This window comes from Dermacentor variabilis, chromosome 9 (genome assembly GCF_050947875.1).
Source record: "Dermacentor variabilis isolate Ectoservices chromosome 9, ASM5094787v1, whole genome shotgun sequence".
NCBI classification, from domain to species: domain Eukaryota; kingdom Metazoa; phylum Arthropoda; class Arachnida; order Ixodida; family Ixodidae; genus Dermacentor; species Dermacentor variabilis.
In genome coordinates this window covers 111,592,977-111,610,888 of record NC_134576.1, presented here as the reverse complement: position 1 = coordinate 111,610,888, position 17,912 = coordinate 111,592,977, and positions in this window count along the sequence as shown.

Here is a 17,912-nt window from a genome sequence, read left to right as displayed (position 1 = left end):
ATCATCGAAGACAGTCACAGTGTTCAGCCGAAATTTTATTCACTAGCACTTACTCAGAACCATAACTCATTCATTTTCTTTATTTTTGTCCATTGTGGGCTTTACTATATCCAAGATATCTTGGAGTACTTGGTGACATGTTATAGTCGTATCCACACTAACAGCTGTTCTGTTTACCAAGTTTGAATATGCAGGACCTTCAACGTGGCTTATTTGAATTCCTCCATTTATTCTCCCCAATAAGCCTACGTCCTTATGCAAGCCCAGGAGAATTATTTCAGTGCTGAATATTCTCCAAAGGACGGACACAATCCAGACCGTGTCGTATGAAAACAGCGAATTCGGGAGAATTATGACGCTGAGACAGAGCTCCGCTCCTGCATCCCTTGCACAAAAACGCTCCCGGTTTCGCCACTGAAACAAACTGAGATTATGCATGCTCGTAAGTCTCCTAAGTAGATGTTGCGTACGACGTGGAGCATGGCGTCGACTTAACAACTCAAGACGTCTGGCTGAACCGCTCGCAAGTGCAGAAGACTATAGCGGGGGCGCCACTTCTAATCTAGGCTCAACAAATTTTACTGCGCAAGCTGGAACGGTACGTGGTCGGCGGCTGCGTTTCTGTAGCAATCCGAAGCGAAAACGGAAACAAGGTATACGCTATGTGAGCTCATAACTTCGTTCATCGCGAGTCGGTGTGAGCTCAGTAGAGGAGCAATGTAATTCTTGAAACTGCGAGAAACAGTTAGCACTAAGTGCTCTGGTTACAGTAACCGTAACTCGCAAGGCCGCGACGAGCCGCATTCTTGCAACTCCGCTCATTCCTCTGAATTATGGCACGCACGACAGCTCGAATGCCCGCAGACTTGCAGTACTCGGTTGTGTAAGGAACTCCCAAGTTTTACGCGTTGCTTCCAAAGCTCTGAGGCCTAGACCTTAAAAAAACGCAATAATAAAAATAAGCTGCCTTTAAACAACGGAGCTATCTCGTATGTTTCGCGCGGGTGTAAGTGCTCTCGCAGCACACGTGTTTATTTTATGGAGTTCTCGTACACCTCGTACGTTCTTTCTGCATCTGTCTAGTTCATTAATGAGATTAGCATTATTTGCCTACTTCAGCCGTTTTGAGCCTGCCTGCCTGCCTATTCTATGCATCCGATCCATCCAGCCCGTGCTGCCGTTTTACCATCGCCATCACTCCATTAACGTAACCCAATATTCTTCATACCATCGTCGTCATACCACATTCGTCGTTACGTCCACATCAATCCTCCTTCGTCATTCTATTGTAATTATGCTCTCATCATTCAGTCGTGATTGTGCCTAAGGTTGAGGATTGGGCGAGTTTGTATTGCACTCTAAAACTGGTACAGCGCAACGTACAAAAGAAGAAACAAGCCGAGCCGGCCAGATGAAGGAACACAGCGCTGACTTCCAACTCGGCTCCAACTGGCCGGCTCGGCTTGTTTCTTCCTTCGTATGTTGCGCTGTACCAGTTTTAGAGTGATTGTGCCGCCGTTGCCGCGCCATCGTAGTCACTGCGTCGTCGCCAGACAGTCGCCGTCGTGCATTTGTTGTCCCACCGGCGGCGTAAGGCCGCCAATGTCATTCCATCGCGGTCACTCCAAATTCCTAATCCGACTCTTGTGATTCCATCGTCGTCTCGCTTTTGTCGTCATACACCCTTTGAGAGGCGGTCGTCGTCACACAATCGCATTCCGACGTCCTGCTACCGTTGTCATCTCACCGTCGCCACTGCGTCTTCGTCATGCATTTGTTGTCACACCGTCGCCCCGACGCCGTCGCGGCAGTTCCCTCGTCGTTATTCCAGCTTCGTCATCCGGTTGTAGTTGTGCCGTCAGGCCAGCGCCGTCATACACTCGTCGTGATCTCATTGTCGTCGTGCCGTGGTCATCATACCACCGTTCACGTACCCTCGACGTCATTTCATGGTGGTGGCGTCGGCGTCATACACCCGTCATCGTGCAGCCATGCTCATGCATGACCTTGGCAAACGAGTGCCACAGAAGATTGGGATGATACCAATGTCGCTATTGCTAAAGCAACGGAATTCTCAGAATAACCAGTACAGATGTTAAGTAAACGTGACTACAGTAATATGTTGCGTCCCTACATTGCTCGAATCGTAATCGCAGTAACAGATGGACAGCTGGGCTTTGCATTGAGGTGCCCTAGGACAACGAAATATGTCATATTTATGACCCATGCATCCAATGTGGTAGTGGTACACAGGAGGGGCCAATTACACGCTCTTTAGATTGATATAGGTAAAGCATTTGATGTAGTTTGCCATTAGCTCCTCATTACAAAGCTCATACAAATGCTCGTACCTTCTTCCATCACTGCTTTGGTACCTAATTACCAAAGCAATAGATCGTGCCTTGTGGTATTAATGGACAGAGCTCTTTTAGCTGTGAGGTCACTTGTGAGTTCCTCAGGGATCTTTTTTTGGCCCTCTTTTTCTTCCTACTGTACATAAATAACCTTTCATCAGAAATTCAACACTCATCGTTCCTTCTATATGCTGACAACTCAAAGCTTTTTTTTAACTGTCAACGTTTTCGCAACTGCTTTGACCCCCAAAACCACATTTTTTAACCTCTCAAATTGGTGCAGAAACGATCATCATCATCAGCCTATTTTTGTGTCCACAGCAGTACGAAGGCCGCTCGCTGCGATCTCCAATTACTCTTGTCCTGCGTCAACTGATTCCAATTTGTATCTAGAAATTTCCTGATTTAATCATTCAACCTAGTTCTCCGCCGTCCTCAACTGCGCTTCCCTTGTCTTGGCACCCATTCTGTAACTCCATTGGTTCACCGATTGTCCAACTGTGATGCAAGGTTCGTGTACTCAAAGGTTGTAACGGTTCTCTTAGGCGGCGCCTCCGAGAAGCTAATTGAGGACAAAGCGGTTGGTTTCGAAAACACACACAAACATTTAATGGAACTAGAAAGAGGCTTAATATATATAGAAGGGAATAGAAAGCATAAAATAAGCACTCAAATAGACACCACGGCAATAAGAAACACACTTGGGGTTGGTATTACGTTAAATAGTGCGCGTGTCCGGGCTTGCCACGACGGCAGGGACACATAGCAGTCTCGACGCGGAGACGCGGCGACAAGCTGACGAAAGGAGTTGCGCCGGCCTCACCAAAGGTCGGGGTATAGGATGGTTGACCGGGCAACGGGAGCGCCCTTGCTCTGGCTTGGAGATAGAGGCCGGCGGCTAGGCGGCACGAGTAGATGGCGGGGGCGTTCTGGCCGGGCCGTTGGGCGTAGAACTCGGGCCCGTAGCCCGACTGCTCTCGTCCTGCCCACAGGCACAGAAGCTCACCGGCCTTGAGCAGCTGGCGGCACTCTCGGGTAGACTGGCGACGCACAGGAACGGGTTGACAGGAGGCCCCGGTTGGGTGAAGTCCTGGTGGCTCGGGTCCGGAACCCGACGGCCCGTCTTCAACTCCCGGTCCGGTGGCCGACCTTCTCCTGGCGTCGCTTCCTGGAACTCTCCCGGAGTCTCCCGGCGTCTCCCCCTTCTGCCAGAGCGCCTGGCCTTTTCTTCCGCTATGGCCGATTAGTCATTCTTCGATTTGCTGCCTGACGCCCCGTGGTCTTTCCTAATTGGTTGGCTTTTCTTCTTTTAGTTGCTTTTCTTGCGCCGCCCGTTCACCTGCGGGACGCTATTCGGCGTTGTGGTTTTTCTCCTTCCAGCACGGAATTCGCCTCGGCGCGCGCACTCCTTGTCATCTGCTTCTGTCCGACACGACCACCGCACCACGTCGCGCACCTCACACATGACACCATCCTACGCATTACATGCGTAGGATGTAGGATTACATGCGTAGGATTACATGCGTGGCCTGCCCAGCTTCATCTTTTTCCTATTAACGTCATTTAGAATATCGACAATCCCCGTTTTCTCTATGATCCACACCGCTCTCTTCCTGTCTCTAAACGTTACGCCTAACTTTTCTCGTTCCATCGCTCTTTGTGGGGTCCTTAACTTGTTATCGAGCTTCTTTGTCAACCTCCAAGTTTCTGCCCCATATGTTAGCAGCGGTAGAATGCAGTGATTGTACATCTTCCTTTTCAATGATATTGGTAAGCTCTCAGCCAGGATCTCGCAATGCCTGCTGTATGCAGTGCAACCCATTCTTATTCTTCTGTAAGTTTCCTTCTCGTTATCAGGGTCCTCTGTGAGTAAGTGACATAGATAAAGGTACTCCTTTACAGACCATAGAGGCTGACTGGCCATCCTAAACTCTTATTTTCTTGCCAGGCTATTGAAAATTATATTTGCCTTCTGCATAATAATCATCTCCACTCCTACACTCCCTCTGTGGAGGTCCTCAGCGAGTTGTTGCAATTCGTCCCCAGTGTTGCAGAACAGCCAGATGTTATCTGTAAAGCGAAGGTTCCCGAGATATGCGCCGTTGGTCCTCACTCCTACGCTTTCTGAGTTTAATAGCTGGAATACTTCTTCCAGGTATGCAGTGAATAGCATTAGAGAGATTGTGTCGCCTGGCCTGACCCCTTTCTTAATAGGTAACTTTCTACTTTTCTTATGGCGCATAAACAATACTCCTAAGTGCTTTCAAAACTATGATTTTAAGTTTTACGCGGAAAACACGCCATGTGATATTTCCGTACACATTCCGCATGCTAGATTGCTTTTGCAGTTTAAGCAAGTGGGAGCACTTGCGCATACCCGAGTACCAGACGCGCTAGAACTCGCTAATGAGTTCTCATACGCATTGTTGTACACACACACACACACACACACACACACACACACACACACACACACACACACACACACACACACACACACACACACACACACACACACACACACACGCACGCACACGCACACGCACACGCACACACACACACACACACACACACACACACACACACACACACACAAATGGTCTTACGCTTCGAAACTTTTTGAAAATATATCTTGACGCAAGTCGACGAAGTAAAGGCACCACGCAAAGATGTATTTTATGCAACGCCAAAGAGAGAGAGAGAGACCAGAGAGACACATTGTTATTCATGGAAAATAAATTTTCAAAGACGTTCCAACATAAGCTCCATCATGTAAATCTGAGTGCTTTTATTTGACGCTTAACATCGCACTGTTTACTCCAATACGCCTAGGCTCCAAAATAAAGGAAGTAGTGCGGCATTATGCCGCGTAAATGTTCTTCTGGGGCGCCCAATTTTAAGCCGTGCAATTGCAGCGCATTCCGCGATTTTCAGCTTTGAGCAAAGCTCGGCGCTCTTATTGCCCTTGCTTGTTTGAATTTTCAGTTCCGTTCCCTTTGGAATCCTTTCGCGGCTAAAGTAATAAAAACGAAGCCGCGACATCTTCATTTTAGGCGAGTTGGTTCATCTTGCATGTAACTTGAAAGAGCACGACGGCACGGATACAAGGACACGAAAACAACCTCGGCAAGGCAGTCCTAGTCCTGTCGCGTTTGTATCCTGTTCAAATCCTCGTCCTTTCGCACTGCTTCAAGCTACATTCACAATAAAACGTTTTTTCTCATCGACGCCGTAATTATGCTGAAGCAAGAGCTAAAGCAGGAGGATGCGCAAACAAATCCTTCTTTATTCTATCTCGCAAATGTGCACTGGCTAATGAGAAATATTGTCACTGCACTTCTTGCCTCTTGCGGGTTTTGTTATCCACATGGATGTTTGCCATTTGCGATCATTTGTTTGACGCCACATCGTCTTCGAGCGAAGGCTTAGCGCACCGTGTGTGTGCGTGTGTGTGTATGCATGCACGTATGTATGTATGTATGTATGTATGTATGTATGTATGTATGTATGTATGTATGTATGTATGTATGTATGTATGTATGTATGTATGTATGTATGTATGTATGTATGTATGTATGTATGTATGTATGTATGTATGTATGTATGTATGTATGTATGTATGTATGTATGCATGCATGCACGTATGTATGTATGTATGTATGTATGTATGTATGTATGTATGTATGTATGTATGTATGTATGTATGTATGTATGTATGTATGTATGTATGTATGTATGTATGTATGTATGTATGTATGTATGTATGTATGTATGTATGTATGTATGTATGTATGTACGTACGTACGTACGTACGTACGTACGTACGTACGTACGTATGTATGTATGTATGTATGTATGTATGTATGTATGTATGTATGTATGTATGTATGTATGTGTATAGGTACGTATGTACGTACGTACGTATGTACATACGCACGCACGCATGTATGTACAGTTCTCAGCGATTGAAACACGACAGTGGGAGCGCATGGCGGCCGGCGCTTTTCGTGCTACTGATGGGCTCTGGGGAAACTGAACATATATTATGGTGCGCAACTATTCCGACGCATTTCCACCGCGTATGGCCCCACCCCAGTGATCACCCAACGCACACCCCTGGCGCAATAAGCGCTAGGTGCCATGCTGTCCGAGTAGGGAGTTGCAATCGCTGAGCACTGTACACGTACGTATACGTGCATACAATGTCGCGCAGTATGAGCCTGCAATACGGTGCTCGTAGTTGAAAGGGCTCAAAGACTGCCAGCTGGCTCCGACATAAAAAAAGAAATATTGGAGAACTAAACACCGTTTCGAGTACTGATAATAGTTAAACCAATTTGCTTATGCCGGCACCGCCACGTAGTCTTTCATTCCTTTAGACCGTCGGCGCCGTTTCGCAGCTCGTATTGAACGCGACTGCACACGTGTGTATGCACATATGCGTGCATGTGTATATACATGCATGCATACACACAAACATGCACACAAGCACACACGTGGAACATGCATATAAACATGCACGCACACTTGTGTGAGTTTGCGTTTGTGTGAGTTTGCACGAAGTAGTAAGATAGCGACTAAGAAAACCGCGAACACTACATGCGAGCCGCACGCCAGCGCTGCGAAAACAGATGCGCACTGTTTACCCTTCCGGGAGTTTTGCATAAACGGTTCTCACTAAATGCCAGCCAGGATCGTTTGAAGAGTGTGAACGAAGAGCGGGGCTCGGTGTGGGAGGAACGCGCTGCCCGCGCACTTGAAATCGCCCAGTCGACGGTGATTCGTTGGAATGCAAATTTGGAGAAAAAAACACATTTGCATATTTCAGGCTTAACTGCTTGATAGTGTGAAGAGACGCCGACAGGCTGCCCCTTATAGCAACATTGCCTTCATGGAGGATTTGCTTTATTCGCCCTTTGCTTTCTTTTTTACCCACGCCATTACCGCATTAACGAGGTGTTTTATGGTCACGTTTCTTTCTTTTTTTTTTGCGAGGCGATCCTCTCCGCTTAAGATAACTGGATTTCGGCCTTGTTGTTTTCGTCGAGATGGTCGTGATATGATCTAAGCGTTTGCAGAGGTTGCTTTAATAATGCGATAGCGATCATAGGGACAACCCAGGTGATTTTCGGCATCGCCGTGGTGCTCCGCATAAAGTCCAAGTGCGAAAGACCCAACCGAGCCACGCCCGCCGTATGCTTTGGGTGCGGAAGAAAGTGTACGAGGGTGAGCCAAGAAGGGATGGTGGCTGCGTGCCCTCTGCCTCCCCGCGCAAAACATTGGAGGACACGTGAACAAGCGCGCGCAAAGTGTCGGGGTGAGGCAGGCGAGCTTGCGTATGCTTGCCGCTCTAAACAATGGGAGCAGCATGCTGATGTCGTCCTTCATGTGCATTCGCTCGCAATAATCCAAGCTTCCGGTTTTCTTTAGTCAATAAAAAGTTGAGAGACATACGGCTAGTGTCGTCGAGTGGGCGTTTACTTTGGCGCATGTGTTTCGAACCGGCATTTGTCTTTTTTTTTTTTTTTACTGCGTGTATATTGCGGAATTTGCTGCAGCGGATGGTTCTGTGCCTTCGCGTTCACAAAAATAAAAGAGATAGCTTCGAAGCCTGAGAGAAACATTTTCGAGAGCACACAAGAAATGTTGAATTCTGGGGTTTTTTTACGCGCCAAAACCACGATATGTTTATGAGGCACGCCGTGGTGAGAAACTCTGGGATGAATTCGACCACCTGGGGCTCTTTAAAGTGCATCCAACGCAGGGTACATGGGCGATCTTTTTTATTTTTTTGCATTTCGCCCCCATCGAGATGCGCTTGACGTGGGCTTGATTCGCTCCCGCAAACTCGTGCTTAGAAACGCAACGCTGTAGCCACTAGCCCACCACGGCGGTTGAATGTATTTATTCTGCAAGAAACAAAATTAAAAAAAAAGTAGTGGGGGTGGGGAGAGAAGGACGTCTAGCCCCACGGACAACACTGTAACAAAAGGGACCCTTACTTAACTGAGAGTACACCGCTAAGAGCGACGGTCATTTCTTGTCGAGGTCAGTCTCTCCGTTATGTTGAGAGGTTAGTGTGGCCACGCAGCCTTCTCTGTAGTGAGGTACGCCGAGGGTGCCACGCGCGAGCACTTCTTGAGGTTTTTTTTTTTAAGTTGTTCAAGTGAAATGCGGTCGGCTTGCTGCCGCGGTATTGCTGCGTCAGCAACGTCAGCGCAGCGTTGTGTTGTGCGTTTTTGACATAACATGTGCACCTTTAGTAAGGAAAATTTGCAGATTGGGACGTTAAATAATGTTTACATCGTCATTTGTAACGTGCCGCACAGAAACAAGGGTGTTGTAGCTATCAGTCAATAGAAGTGCAAGCTTTTGTATTTGCATTCAGGACACGAGAAAAAAAAATTAAGATAATACCGTTAACTACGTACGTTTCGTTATTAGGTAAATATGTATGTTTTCTAGGCAATGTATTTCCTGCTAGCTTTCTTAGCATGGTCAGTGTTTCCAAGCAGTTCAAGCATTAGAAGCACGAGTACAGTGTGCGAAATTAAACAGCATTGTCAGATGAATTAAATAGAGCTTTTGGTGAATTCTGCACAATGTTGGCACCAGATCGTAGCCATGTTGAGCAGAACGTGAAAAAGCACATCAACAAGTGTACCAAGCTGAAGATACAGCTGTTGGTTCTGGAAAAGCTCTCCTGCAATTGCAATTTGAAAACTGAGAGTACAGAAGTTCTTCAAAATATGTGAACAGCAAAACCTGATCACGACGATCAGACGTCATCTCTACATAAAGCCCCGTTCTCAACAGGTCATGTTCTTCTACACCCTTAATGAAATAATTACCTAAAGAAAGGAAAAAACAATAAACAAGCAGACGAAGTGAAGCTGGAACTTATGAACAACGACATACATAAACAAAGATATAAAGCTCAGAAAAGCCATTAAGGTTACTATAAACATACTTGTTCGTCTAAATTAGACTTCGCGACACATATGAGAGAACGACAGATACACAAATTGCAGTGCGAGTACGCAAAATGCAGAAATTGATCGCGGAGTTTCCTCTCAAAGTAGGCGAGTTCATTCCGCAGTCGAAAACGCGCCAGAATCCCCACCGTCGCAGACACCTGTGTACGCCCCTATTTGTTCGGTGTCAGCGCGAATATCGCGAGCTTCCAGCAAGCTTTTCTTTTTCTTGATCTCTTCCGCGAGGGGATTAGAACAACACCTTCACCTATCGCGCACCATTGTAAGCCTCGCACACCTGCGCGCGGCACTTCTCCCACTATGGAACCCAAATGTGTGCCACCATCGCTACGACAATTTCGAGGGCTGTCACGGACAGGCTTCACGCGCGGAAGGTGCTGTGAGAGGGAGAGGGGGGGGAGAGAGAGAGTCGCCTGATTTCGGAGGCGAGGTCGTGTCAGGTCCAGATGGGGCGCTTACAAATGGGCCCGAGCAGGTTTCACCAGTGCTTAGCTGTGTGCTTTTGCTGTAGAAAAAGCTCGAGCTAAGTCGCGAGTCAGCTGTACGGAAAACGCAGGTGCAGAAGTGAAAGTTACCGAACACAGTTTGCGAAAAAAAAAAACAATGTCTCTAAAAGTGGCATACGTAGCGAAACTGCGCTTCCAGTTATTAGGTTCGCGGCGCCGCATATGCCTTGCGTAAGACACTTGGCCTGAATTCTGCGTTATCGTAGCCCTCGCGCATTTGGTTTTGGCCGTTTTCGGTCACGACGGAACTGACACATTGCACGTTCCGTGAATATGAGGCGGGGAGGGGGGGGGGGGCGGGAATGTACGTTCGGCAACTTTGGACGCCCTAGGTTCGGCTTCACCTCAGAAAGGTTGATACTACCGCAGAGCATCCTTTACAGAACAAAAACCTGCCGTGCATATTTTAATTGTTTTGACGAAGTACAAATTCAAGTTTCAAGTTTTATTCATCAACGATGACAGTTTTACAAAGAATTGTATACAATATAAATGGAGGCAATTGAATCGCGGGGCGCGCTTAGTTCCATTTTTTTTTTTCAAGACAACCCTCAATGCTAGTCAATGAAAAAAAAAATACTCGGAATGCAAGGAACGCAGGTGGCGGAAAAGACTTGCGATATTGTGCTTCATCGCATCTGGAAGCAAACACAGACTCATGTAACTATACCTCAAACAGCGTCAGGAAAGCTTGCGCAAACGTAGAGCATTCACTTCACCTTTATATGAAAAATAAATTGTGTGCAAAAATTCGAAATGCTGAATACTTTAGAAGAAAATATTTTCAGTCTACAGGAAAAAAGACTGATGCAAGTTGGCACTTCTCTCAAATGACTCTAGTGCAGGTTAAGGGAGATTGTTGCAGAGACGATCCAGTTCCGGAGGGAGTAGATTGAGAAGGTGACCAAACCAAATAGCTTCGAGCCATCGAGAAATTACGTATTGCTTTAGGCAGCATACGGATTGGCTGTCTCAATTTCGACGAAGCAATTTATTACTTGGCAAAATTCACGATGTTCGGATTTCACCAATATTATGCGGAGTGATGGAGTGTAACTGTTTTCTTATTCAGAAAGCACTAGTCTACTACACATATTCGATGCATCATGTTCCTTCTTTTACCATTACTGGCATTGTCATAGTGCACCAGATACTACCATTTTTCCCGCTTCTTATATAGAAGGTTCTCATTTGACCATACATTCAGTTGCTAAAGGTGTTACACCGATAAAATAACCTAAACAAGCCTTTTGTTGCAAACAGACTCCGAGGACCTTACATTTCACTGTTTCTATAAAGTTTGAATATTCCTCAGGCGATTCTATATCAGAAAGTCATTTCTAAAAAAATATTTGTATGAAATTCTATTCAATAATATTGCTACTGAAGCACCCCTAAAAATGTTCACTGGAGGTTTAGCGGTAAATGCCATAGAAATACATTAGCATTACGTCGCACCTCTTTGAGGCTCCGGATTTGAATAACGTTCATCACATTGTAAAGTGCCGTTCACTCAGAAGCTCACTTGACACACGTCTTGTCTCTGCCAGGAGCGAATTCTGAGTGACGCTGTGTTAGCAAGCCACTGTGACTAGAAAAAAAATTTATATATATATATATATATATATATATATATATATATATATATATATATATATATATATATATATATATATATATATATATATATATACAGGCTCTTCAAAGCTCTCAGATCCCCTCTCTATCTCTGCCACGTGACCAGCTTACCGCACTTCACACAGATACACTTCTTCACTTTGACACTCCTTATGGTAACGCAGGAAAATTAATTTCGCAGGCGTATGCTAATATGAACAACTGATACACTAAATGCAGCAAATTCATCGCAAGTACTGGGGGTTTGTTTGCTGGCTGTTCTTAGGGATAATTAATCACCGACGCCATCTGCATGTGCCCAACGACGTCCTGGTGGTACAGTCGCTTCGGGGAACCCAGGCCGGCCGCCTTGGCGGACAACGCCATCAACATTCAGCGCCACTGCTCTACGAACTTCTAGCTGACCTCCAACATTGAGCAGGTAAATGCGGCAAGCAATAATTACGGATTATTGGTTTTAAGAAAATGTGCACGAGGAACTTGTGTATTCGAAGTTCGGGACTATGGCGCAAGTTGCAAAGCTGGCTGTTATTTGACCGAAATTTGACATCGAGACCGCCGCAGGCCGTCCTTACGATTTAAAAAAGAAAGCGGTTGTGGAAGTCTCCTTAAGAGCTTCGATATAATATTGCAAATACTAACAAATCACTCGGAAATAAAAAGGAATTATTCGAGTACTGCTGAAAAAAAATTGAGTACTTGGTCAAAAGCTACAGCAAAGAGGAATGTACTAGTGAGCTTGCATATGCTGACAATTGTACAATTTTATGCAACTGTCTTCATTGACGACACGTAAAAGAATAAACGCGAAAGAACGTGCCAAAGCGGCTAACGTGTTATACATCACGTGTACATTTCTACTTTTTCTGCTACCCTTCTAGGATATTGACGAAGCGAGGTACATCGTCCAGTTAGGTCATTTATGTAAAATGTGCATTTAAATTATATAACTACTCGCCTCAGTGGCTTAGCGTCAAAACCACCAGGGAGCAGTATCAAATCCCGACCGCGACAGCCGTATTTCGATGGTGGCGAAGTCCGAAAACGCCCGTGATCCATGCATTGGGGTCATGTGAAAGATCCCCTGGCGGTCGAAATTATGCCGGAGTCCCCCACTACGGCGTGCCTCATAACCAAATCGTGGTTTCGGCACGCAACACCACAGAATTCAATTCAACGTACTTAACAAATTCGGGGAAGCAACAACCCATACGTCAGGAATATAAAAGGCTATCATAAACTATTGCAGTCATAAAGGCTTAGTCACTACCACAATAAAAACTTAACCTGTTACTTTCCGCAGGACCTTTATAGATAAAAAGAAGCAGTAATAAAACATAATGACGATCCAGGGATTATGAAATTCTGAAGCAGAATAGTTGAGAGCCTTTCTGAAGAATTACAGATGGCCAAGCGGCCCCGTATTATGTGCAAAGCAAGATTCAATGGACTGCTGTCAAGGCCAAACGCTTCAGTTGACAGCTGTCATTTGCCCGGCATGGAATCCAACGTTTGTGAACGGCAGGCGGCTGCGGTGTTTACTACGTACAAGCCTTCATGGCTGTCATTCGAAGTAATACTCAACGCAAAGCAAAGTCGTAAAACTGCGCACCCTGGGTGGCGCACGTATGTTCAACTTGTTAAATCACACAGAGGAAACTTTCGAGTAGAGCAGCTGGGTAATGCGACGGCCCTTAGTATCATGAAAACATTGGCTTGTTTCAGAAGCTCGTGGCATGGAAACACAAGAAAGAAAACAGATGTTCGCTCGGCAACTTCACCCAACGTTGTAGCCCTAGGGCTACGGCTTTCCTCTGCTGAGGTCGCGGGCTCGATCCCGACCGTGACAGTCGCAGTGCTACGGGGGCGAAACGCAAAAAAAACGCTCATATACCTGGATGCACGTTAAAGAGCGCCTGGTGGTCAAAACTAATTCGGAGCTCAACAACACGGAGTGCCTCATAATCAGATCGTGGCTGTGGCAGGTAAAACAGAGGGAAGTTTTTTTTTTTTTAACCCGCAAGTTTTCATATTTTAGTTTGCCTTCACCTCGAAGTAAGTTTTGTTGCCGCAGAACACTGTTTAGAGAAGAAAATCTTCACTGTAGCGACAAAATAAAACGCAAGAAATGAAATTTGACGACAAGAAGACATCTTTTCTTCTCCTGATCCTTGTGTCCCTGTATTATTTATTTCTAGAGTAATACTACCAATACTTTCAAGCAGAAATATTAGAAGCGATATGGAGCATGATACAGCAAATCACTCAATGTATTACAGTACTAGATAGACTACACTACAAGTTTAGCAAATGTGAGTAGAAGAAAAAGACAGTTGTAGTCCAACAATAGACGATAGCAGGACAATGTATCTCTGGACGAATTTTATGGTGGCTTTTCGTGAGCATATGGGCAGGGCAATATGCTAGCATTGTCATTCTTTACAAAAATTCACACGCAAAACAGTTTGCGAGGCTTTTGCTTGGTGCTTCTACCTAATATTTGGGAAAGGAAAAATTATTTTTTTGAGCAAATACTCGACCACTTTTGTTGGCATTTGTTGCACTCAAAGGAAGCAAGTTAATATCTAGTGACTCTGAGACGCAGATTTTTTACTTAAGCCTTGATGTTTTCCGAGAAAAAAATATGCGGGGAGACAGTCACTTTCTCAACGTTTCTTCACCAACCCAACTTGGTGTTTTAACGAAGAATTGGTTTTGCGTCTTTGCAACACCCAAGTCCGTAATGATCGTTCCTTTGTCACTGACGTACCCGTACGTTTCCGCATTTCTGTCCCACCAGCCACCTTTCTTTTGACATTCCTTTTGTGAGACAGGAATGGGAGGACCACACAAAGAGAGCGATTTCTATTACCCATCCCATTTTCTTTTTTGCATTTCTGCGTAACCAGAAATAAACCGTTGTGCTCGTTTTATATTGTCCGAGCAAAAACCCGACTCCAGAGGCGCGTCACTTCTGAAAAAAAAAAAGAAAACACGACACTGAAATTGATAAGAACCGACTTGAGACGATATGTCCCCGACCCGCCTACTCGTCTCGGGAGGCTATAGGTTCCTCCTCCTAATTGCAATAAGCATTTGTCGAGCGCCAGCGCTTCCGTGCCTCGCGTCAACTATCCTTGTCTCGATATTGCGGTATTACCGTATTTTTCTTAGGTACCAGCACACCAGTACTGCACTAGACATTCCAGATTTGGCGAGGCAGTCGAGTCCCGCTTTGTGGTAATCTCAAGCATGTCGTGCGAGGAGGACAGCAGGCCATCCGTGAAGTCCCAAAGGGCTAGTGTCAACGATGATCGATTAAGTAATTCTGTGCGAGAGCCGAAAGCGTACCGGGGCTATTATACAGCCCAAACAGAGGTTAGGCAACGGCGACGAGAGGGGACAAAAATATATTCAGTGTCGTAAAAAAAACTGAATATCGCATCTCGCATATAATAACGAAGAATGCTAGGCATAACGTTAAGGGACAGAAAGAGAGCGGTTTGGATCAGAGAGCAAATGGGTGTAGCCGATATTCTAGTAGGCATTAAGAGAAAAAAAAATGGAGCTCCGCAGGTCATGTAATGCGCAGGTTTGATAACCGTTGGACCAATAGGGTTACAGAATGGGTACAAAGAGAAGAGAAACGCAGTCGAGGACGGAAGAAGACTAGGTGGAGCGATGAAATGAGGAAATTCGCGGGTGCTAGTTGGAATCGGTTTTCAGAGCACAGGGTAATTGGAGATCGCAGGGAGAGACCTTCGTCCTGGCAGTGGACATAAAATAGGATGATGATGATGCTGATGATGATAGTGATGATGATGATGATCCTATAATATACTATAATATAATAGGAGGGGTAATTTCTGGGCCGCCAGAACAAAAGCATTTACCCTAGTTCATACCATAAAAAAAACATAGCATCTTCTTTGCGTGTGTTTGTTTTTGTCCTTAGAAGGCAAGCTCGCACATGCACGCATGCGCGTACTAAAACACCTACATTCAATAGAATGCCTGAACATAGGACTAGAAACTACTTCGAAGTGGCAGAAATAACGGGAATGAAAAAAAAGGAGGAAACTTGGATCGCAACATAAAATGCCACACTGTCAAACTAAACGGCGGGATCTCCAGATGAACGGCAAACATGTCACGCGGGTGTCAGAGCTGCCACGAATGTCAAGGCGACCGTGTCAGTGGCGCAGAGAGATAGATAGCAGCCGTCGCTCCCGACTCATTGTTGACGGTGACCAGAGACGCTTGACAGCCACGTTACCCGCGAGGGGCTTTAGTGGGACTTAGTGGCTAGAGATAAGAACATCAGGGGAAAAAAATAAAAGAAATAATGCACCCGTTTTGAGAGAGAGAAAAATAAAAGCGGCAGTCGAAATAAACACTACGAAACGAAGTACTGGGAACTGATGAGTGCACGGCAAAGAACAACTCAGGAATGCGTAGGGTGAAAAGAAAACAAAAGTAATCATAGAAGATAAGGCGATAAAAACCTAAGAATTCTTCTTAGAATGCTTTGAATCTGGATGGGCGTATTCGTGTAACCTAACCTAACCTAACCTAACCTAACCTTCCGCTTCAAAGAGCAGTATATATGTTTTCTTGCTTTATTTATTTCTGTTCTCGGTCACTTCACGTTGAATAGACCCTTATTGGAGGCCTAATGCGATCTTGCAGGGGGTGTTCGAACGTCCAAAATTATTAATATCGAAACGTGCAGTTCTAAAGCGATAGCTTTATTTGGTTATTGCGGCGTAATTCGCGGTCATCCATCTGACCTGATAGCAGCGCGGGGGCGGGGCGGGGGAGGCTTCACTGTCACGTGATGCTGCGAGCGGCGGAAGGCCAAGGGGCGAAATCGCAAGACGCAAGACCCTGCTTTATCGCGTATGGCTAGGGGTGGCCTTCACAAAATCCTACTCGTCTCGCATTGGAATGGCCGACAACACTCTCTGCAATGCCTGTCTTTGCGAGGGGACGCTGGAACACATTCTGTGCGACTGTCCTGAATATAATGTTCCGAGACAGTCCATGGCGTCCGTTCTAGCGCACCTGGACAATAGACCATTGTCAGTTGCAACCATTTTCACATATTGCCTGCAGAAGACATCGCAGCTGAAGGCGACGAAGGAACTACTTCGGTTTATGAAGGATACGGGCTTGGAAAAGCGGCTGTGACAGTGATGTCACATACCGCGCAAGAGTGACGGACTGTAACTGACGATGTGTTTGCTGTGTTATGTGCTCTTTCTCTCTCTCTCTTTCTCTCTCTCTCTCTCCTCCCATCTTTCATCCCCCCCATCCCGCTCCCATGTGTAGGGTAGCAAACCGGTTAGGCTACACTGGTTAACCTCCCTGCCTTCCTTCTCCACTTTTTCCTTCCTTTGAAGTGCATACCGTATTTTTGTTTCGGCATAAAATTAGAGAGAAAGAACCCTACGTAGAGATAGTCTTATCTTCAATGTAACTGTCATAATTCGCCTTTTTTCCGTGTAGCTCAGCTAGACGGCGTAGCCAAAGTATTTGATTCTGCAATCTTCTACAGCAACCGACAGACAACTGAACAAAGTCGAAAAACCAAGAATAGCGTGACGCTGAACTAAAAGGTTCGTGACAGTGTATGAATAGAGACTCTTCTGCGAAAAAGATGAGCTCGATAGGAATACACACAGAGGCAACACAGCAACTGTACCGCTTATGCGTGCATTCGTATCGTGGTCCTCTCTTTCGCTCAGGAATGTACTTCTTTAGAAGAAAACTACATCACTTTATAAACAAGTACATTAAAAGAGTTGATGTTTAGCCTGCTATTATTGCAATTTATGCCGTATGCATTTGAAGTGATAGTTCCACTGCAGAATCTGTTTGTCACTGGTGGGCGTCGCATGGTTCTCAGCATTTCTCAAGCTTAATTTGGTCTAGAGAGACACGTAAGTGAGGTTGGTTACTACTTGAAGATTACAGCGGCACAAATGCTACGAGCGGAAGGGAAAGGCATCGCAGGAGAACGCTACTCCGTTGTGTGCGCCCGTCCGTATGTGCGCTGTAATCTTCAAGCACTAACCAACCTCACTCACTTTCATCTCTACACCAAATTAAGCTTGAGAAATGCTGAGAAACAATCACCTACAAAAAAGAAAAAAAAAACAGAAACGAAGCGGCCCGTTGACTAACCTGTCTACAATTTCTGGGGCAAAAAGAAAAAAAAATGTAATAGCGATGAAGAAACGGCGAGATCTTCCAAGGACAAATCTACTCCTGAGTAAAGCCTCTCTTTTCTTTTTTTTTTTTTTCGAAAGCGGCCGAGCGACGCACATCTTGCAACCCTCGCCGCTATATAGCAGCCCTACCACATTGCATTCTTTTCCTTAATTAATTAAACAACAGAAACACCGAAGCAGCGCCGT